At 42.0% G+C, this 7445-nt stretch overlaps 1 long non-coding RNA gene across 1 annotated transcript; it reads right to left on the bottom strand.

The window, feature by feature from the left end:
- Positions 1–1123: 1123 nt before the first annotated feature.
- On the bottom strand, positions 1124–1640 carry LOC127921865 (uncharacterized). Its single transcript, XR_008109788.1, has 3 exons — positions 1518–1640; positions 1363–1455; positions 1124–1269 (listed from the first exon to the last, which is right to left on the bottom strand). It is a non-coding gene; the product is annotated as an uncharacterized LOC127921865 (long non-coding RNA).
- Between the last annotated feature and the right edge of the window lie 5805 nt (positions 1641–7445).

Genomic DNA, 7445 nt, shown 5'->3' with positions numbered 1-7445 from the left:
TGTGATAATGTATCAATATGGTGCGATAATGTATCAATATGGTGTGATAATGTATCAATATGGTGCGATAATGTATCAATATGGTGTGATAATATATCAATATGGTGTGATATGGTATGATAATGTATCAATATGGTGTGATAATGTATCAATATGGTATGATAATGTATCAATATGGTATGATAATGTATCAATATGGTGTGATATGGTATGATAATATATCAATATGGTATGATAATGTATCAATATGGTGCGATAATGTATCAATATGGTGTGATAATGTATGATAATATATCAATATGGTGTGATATGGTATGATAATGTATCAATATGGTGTGATATGGTATGATAATATATCAATATGGTGTGATAATGTATCAATATGGTGCGATAATGTATCAATATGGTGTGATAATGTATCAATATGGTGCGATAATGTATCAATATGGTGTGATATGGTATGATAATATATCAATATGGTGTGATAATGTATCAATATGGTGCGATAATGTATCAATATGGTGTGATAATGTATCAATATGGTGTGATAATGTATCAATATGGTGCGATAATGTATCAATATGGTGTGATAATGTATCAATATGGTGTGATAATGTATCAATATGGTGCGATAATGTATCAATATGGTGTGATAATATATCAATATGGTGTGATAATGTATCAATATGGTGTGATAATGTATCAATATGGTGCGATAATGTATCAATGTGGTGTGATAATGTATCAATATGGTGTGATATGGTATGATAATGTATCAATATTATGTGATATGGTATGATAATGTATCAATATTATGTGAAATGGTATGATAATGTATCAATATGTCTGTCGCCGTCACCCACCGCTAGATGGCGCTGTTACACTGTCCACTTCTACGTTGAACCAAGCTTGTTTGAATGGTTTTGGTGTCGGATAACTGCATTAAGGGAAAGGATACAACCGAATGCCTTCAACTGAAATGTGTCTTCCGCATTTTTAACCCCGATGAGTCAGAGAGGGGGGCTGCCTTAATCGACATCCACGTTTCCGTGCGCCTGTGGAACAGTGGGTTAACTGCCTTGCTCAGGGGCAGAATGCCTTTACCTTGTCAATAGGCCCTACACCTAGATGAGATATCAGTGAACCTTCAGACCCCTAGATGAGATAACAGTGGCCCTTCAGACCCCTAGATGAGATAACAGTGAACCTTCAGACCCCTAGATGAGATAACAGTGAACCTTCAGACCCCTAGATGAGATAACAGTGGACCTTCAGACACCTAGATGAGATATCAGTGAACCTTCAGACCCCTAGATGAGATAACAGGGAACCTTCAGACCCCTAGATGAGATAACAGTGAACCTTCAGACCCCTAGATGAGATATCAGTGGACCTTCAGACCCCTAGATGAGATAACAGTGAACCTTCAGACCCCTAGATGAGATAACAGTGAACCTTCAGACACCTAGATGAGATAACAGGGAACCTTCAGACACCTAGATGAGATAACAGGGAACCTTCAGACCCCTAGATGAGATAACAGGGAACCTTCAGACCCCTAGATGAGATAACAGTGAACCTTCAGACCCCTAGATGAGATATCAGTGGACCTTCAGACCCCTAGATGAGATAACAGTGGCCCTTCAGACACCTAGATGAGATAACAGGGAACCTTCAGACCCCTAGATGAGATAACAGGGAACCTTCAGACCGCTAGATGAGATAACAGGGAACCTTCAGACCCCTAGATGAGACAACAGGGAACCTTCAGACCCCTAGATGAGATAACAGGGAACCTTCAGACCCCTAGATGAGATAACAGGGAACCTTCAGACCCCTAGATGAGATAACAGGGAACCTTCAGACCCCTAGATGAGATAACAGGGAACCATTATCACAATCATTATAAACGGTAGTAGCAGTTTAGTGGTGGTGGTAATGTGGAAGGTGGTGGTAATGATGAAGGTGGTTGTAGTAGTAGTGGTATGGGTGGTAATGATAGCAGTTTAGTGATGGTGGTGGTAGTAATGACGAAGGTAGTGGTGGTAATGATGAAGGTGGTGATGAAGGTGGTGGTAGTAGTAGTGGTATGGGTGGTAATGGTAATGATATCAGTTTAGTGATGGTGGTGGTGGTGGTGGTAATGATGAAGGTGGTGATGAAGGTGGTGGTAATAGTAGTGATGTTGGTGGTAGTAGTAATGATGAAGGTGTTGTAGTAGTAGTGGTATGGGTGGTAATGGTAATGATAACAGTTTAGTGGTGGTGGTGGTAGTAGTAATGATGATGGTGGTGGTGGTAATGGTGAAAGTGGTTGTAGTAGTAGTGGTATGGATGGTAATGGTAATGGTAATGATAACAGTTTAGTGGTGGTGGTGGTGGTAATGGTGAAAGTGGTTGTAGTAGTAGTGGTATGGATGGTAATGGTAATGATGATGGTGGTGGTGGTAATGATGATGGTGGTTGTAGTAGTAGTGGTATGAATGGTAATGGTAATGATAACAGTTTAGTGATGGTGGTGGTGGTAATGATGATGGTGTTTGTAGTGGTGGTAATGATGAAGGTGGTTGTAGTAGTAGTGGTATGGATGGTAATGGTAATGATAACAGTTTAGTGATGGTGGTGGTGGTGGTGGTAATGATGATGGTGGTGGTAGTAGTAATGATGATGGTAGTTGTAGTAGTAGTGGTATGGATGGTAATGGTAATGATAACAGTTTAGTGATGGTGGTGGTGGTAATGATGATGGTGGTTGTAGTAGTAGTGGTATGGATGGTAATGATGATGGTGGTAGTGGTAATGATGATGGTAGTTGTAGTAGTAGTGGTATGGATGGTAATGATGATGGTGGTAGTGGTAATGATGATGGTAGTTGTAGTAGTAGTGGTATGGGTGGTAATGATGATGGTGGTGGTGGTGGTAATGATGATGGTAGTTGTAGTAGTAGTGATATGGGTGGTAATGGTAATGATAACAGTTTAGTGGTGGTGGTGGTGGTAATGGTGAAAGTGGTTGTAGTAGTAGTGGTATGGGTGGTAATGGTAATGATAACAGTTTAGTGGTGGTGGTGGTGGTAATGGTGAAAGTGGTTGTAGTAGTAGTGGTATGGGTGGTAATGGTAATGATAACAGTTTAGTGGTGGTGGTGGTGGTGGTGGTGGTGGTGGTGGTGGTGGTGGTGGTGGTGGTGGTGGTGGTGGTGGTGGTGGTGATGGTGGTGGTGGTGGTGGTGGTGGTGGTGGTAGTAGTAATGATGATGGTGGTGGTGGTGGTGGTGGTGGTGGTGGTGGTGGTGGTGGTGGTGGTGGTGGTGGTGGTGGTGGTAGTAGTAATGATGATGGTGGTGGTGGTAGTAATGATGATGGTGGTGGTGGTGGTGGTGGTGGTGGTGGTGGTGGTAGTAGTAATGATGATGGTGGTGGTGGTGGTGGTGGTGGTAATGATGATGGTGGTGGTGGTGGCAGTAGTAATGATGATGGTGGTGGTGGTGGTAGTAGTAATGATGATGGTGGTGGTGGTGGTGGTGGTGGTGGTGGTGGTGGTGGTAGTAGTAATGATGATGGTGGTGGTGGTGGTGGTGGTGGTGGTGGTGGTGGTGGTGGTAATGATGATGGTGGTGGTGGTGGTGGTGGTGGTGGTGGTGGTGGTGGTGGTGGTAATGATGATGGTGGTGGTGGTAATGATGATGGTGGTGGTGGTGGTGGTGGTGGTGGTGGTGGTGGTGGTAATGATGATGGTGGTGGTGGTGGTGGTGGTGGTGGTGGTAATGATGATGGTGGTAGTGGTAATGATGAAGGTGGTTGTAGTAGTAGTGGTATGGATGGTAATGGTAATGATAACAGTTTAGTGATGGTGGTGGTGGTGGTGGTATGGGTGGTAATGATGAAGGTGGTGGTGGTAATGATGATGGTGGTAGTAGTAATGATGATGGTGGTGGTGGTAATGATGATGGTAGTTGTAGTAGTAGTGGTATGGATGGTAATGGTAATGATAACAGTTTAGTGATGGTGGTGGTAGTAGTAATGATGATGGTGGTGGTGGTAATGATGATGGTAGTGGTGGTAATGATGATGGTGGTGGTGGTAATGATGAAGGTGGTGGTAGTGGTAATGATGATGGTAGTTGTAGTAGTAGTGGTATGGATGGTAATGGTAATGATAACAGTTTAGTGATGGTGGTGGTAGTAGTAATGATGATGGTGGTGGTGGTAATGATGATGGTAGTGGTAGTAGTAATGATGATGGTAGTTGTAGTAGTAGTGGTATGGATGGTAATGGTAATGATAACAGTTTACTGATGGTGGTGGTAGTGGTAATGATGATGGTGGTGGTGGTAATGATGATGGTGGTAGTAGTAGTAGTGGTATGGATGGTAATGGTAATGATAACAGTTTAGTGATGGTGGTGGTAATGATGATGGTGGTTGTAGTAGTAGTGGTATGGATGGTAATGGTAATGATAACAGTTTAGTGATGGTGGTGGTAGTAGTAGTGGTAATGATGATGGTGGTTGTAGTAGTAGTGGTATGGATGGTAATGGTAATGATGATGGTGGTGGTGGTAATGATGAAGGTGGTTGTAGTAGTAGTGGTATGGATGGTAATGGTAATGATAACAGTTTAGTGATGGTGGTGGTAGTAATGATGATGGTGGTGGTGGTAATGATGATGGTGGTTGTAGTGGTGGTAATGATGATGGTGGTTGTAGTAGTAGTGGTATGGATGGTAATGGTAATGATAACAGTTTAGTGATGGTGGTGGTAGTAGTAATGATGATGGTGGTTGTAGTAGTAATGATGATGGTGGTAGTAGTAGTAGTGGTATGGATGGTAATGGTAATGATAACAGTTTAGTGATGGTGGTGGTAATGATGATGGTGGTTGTAGTAGTAGTGGTATGGATGGTAATGGTAATGATAACAGTTTAGTGATGGTAGTGGTGGTAATGATGATGGTGGTTGTAGTAGTAATGATGAAGGTAGTGGTGGTAATGATGATGGTGGTGGTGGTAATGATGATGGTGGTGGTAGTAGTAATGATGATGGTAGTTGTAGTAGTAATGGTATGGATGGTAATGGTAATGATAACAGTTTAGTGATGGTGGTGGTGGTGGTGGTGGTAATGATGATGGTGGTGGTGGTAATGATGATGGTGGTGGTAGTAATGATGATGGTGGTTGTAGTAGTAATGATGATGGTAGTTGTAGTAGTAGTGGTATGGATGGTAATGGTAATGATAACAGTTTAGTGGTGGTGGTGGTAGTAGTATTGATGATGGTGGTGGTGGTAGTGGTAATGATGAAGGTGGTTGTAGTAGTAGTGGTATGGATGGTAATGGTAATGATAACAGTTTAGTGATGGTGGTAGTAGTAATGATGATGGTAGTTGTAGTAGTAATGATGATGGTAGTTGTAGTAGTAATGATGATGGTAGTTGTAGTAGTAATGATGATGGTAGTAGTGGTAATGATGATGGTGTTGTTAGTAGTAATGATGATGGTAGTTGTAGTAGTAATGGTATGGGTGGTAATGATGATGGTGTTGTTAGTAGTAATGATGATGGTAGTTGTAGTAGTAGTGGTATGGTGTGGTAATGATGATGGTGTTGTTAGTAGTAATGATGATGGTAGTTGTAGTAGTAATGATGATGGTGGTTGTAGTAGTTGTGGTATGGATGGTAATGATAATAATAACAGTTTAGTGATGATGGTGGTAGTGGTGGTGGTGGTGGTGGTGGTAATGATGATGGTGGTAGTGGTAATGATGATGGTGGTGGTGGTGGTGGTGGTGGTGGTAATGATGATGGTGGTAGTGGCAATGATGATGTGGTGGTGGTGGTGGTAATGATGATGGTGGTGGTGGTAATGATGGTGGTGGTTGTAGTAGTAGTGGTATGGGTGGTAATGATGATGGTGGTGGTGGTAATGATGATGGTAGTGGTGGTAATGATGATGGTGGTTGTAGTAGTAGTGGTATGGATGGTAATGATAATAATAACAGTTTATGATGGTGGTGGTGGTAATGATGATGGTGGTGGTGGTAATGATGATGGTGGTGGTGGTAATGATGATGGTGGTGGTGGTAATGATGATGGTAGTTGTAGTAGTAGTGGTATGGATGGTAATGATAATAATAACAGTTAGTGATGGTGGTGGTGGTGGTAATGATGATGGTGGTGGTGGTAATGATGATGGTAGTGGTGGTAATGATGATGGTGGTGGTGGTAGTAATGATGATGGTAGTGGTGGTAATGATGATGGTAGTTGTAGTAGTAGTGGTATGGATGGTAATGATAATAATAACAGTTTAGTGATGGTGGTGGTGGTGGTAATGATGATGGTGGTGGTGGTAATGATGATGGTAGTGGTGGTAATGATGATGGTGGTGGTGGTGGTAGTGGTAATGATGATGGTAGTGGTGGTAATGATGATGGTGGTGGTGGTGGTAGTGGTAATGATGATGGTGGTTGTAGTAGTAATGATGATGGTGGTGGTGGTAATGATGATGGTAGTGGTGGTAATGATGATGGTGGTGGTGGTGGTAGTGGTAATGATGAAGGTGGTTGTAGTAGTAATGATGATGGTGGTGGTAGTAGTAATGATGATGGTAGTTGTAGTAGTAGTGGTATGGATGGTAATGGTAATGATAACAGTTTAGTGGTGGTGGTAGTAGTAGTGGTATGGATGGTAATGGTAATGATAACAGTTTAGTGATGGTGGTGGTAATGATGATGGTGGTTGTAGTAGTAATGATGAAGGTAGTTGTAGTAGTAATGATGATGGTGGTGGTAGTAGTAATGATGATGGTGGTGGTGGTGGTGGTAATGATGATGGTGGTGGTGGTAATGATGCTGGTAGTTGTAGTAGTAGTGGTATGGGTGGTAATGATGATGGTAGTGGTGGTAATGATGAAGGTGGTGGTAGTAGTAATGATCATGGTAGTTGTAGTAGTTGTGGTATGGATGGTAATGGTAATGATAACAGTTTAGTGATGGTGGTGGTGGTAATGATGAAGGTGGTGGTAGTAGTAATGATGATGGTAGTTGTAGTAGTTGTGGTATGGATGGTAATGGTAATGATAACAGTTTAGTGATGGTGGTGGTGGTAATGATGAAGGTGGTGGTAGTAGTAATGATGATGGTAGTTGTAGTAGTTGTGGTATGGATGGTAATGGTAATGATAACAGTTTAGTGATGGTGGTGGTGGTAATGATGAAGGTGGTTGTAGTAGTTGTGGTATGGGTGGTAATGATGATGGTAGTGGTGGTAATGATGAAGGTGGTGGTAGTAGTAATGATGATGGTAGTTGTAGTAGTTGTGGTATGGATGGTAATGGTAATGATAACAGTTTAGTGATGGTGGTGGTGGTAATGATGAAGGTGGTTGTAGTAGTTGTGGTATGGATGGTAATGATGATGGTAGTGGTGGTAATGATGATGGTAGTTGTAGTAGTAGT

This window comes from Oncorhynchus keta, unplaced genomic scaffold, assembly GCF_023373465.1.
Source record: "Oncorhynchus keta strain PuntledgeMale-10-30-2019 unplaced genomic scaffold, Oket_V2 Un_contig_2383_pilon_pilon, whole genome shotgun sequence".
Taxonomy (NCBI): Eukaryota; Metazoa; Chordata; class Actinopteri; order Salmoniformes; family Salmonidae; genus Oncorhynchus; species Oncorhynchus keta.
The sequence above is the reverse complement of the archived record's forward strand: the minus strand, read 5'-3'. Positions and strand labels throughout refer to the sequence as shown.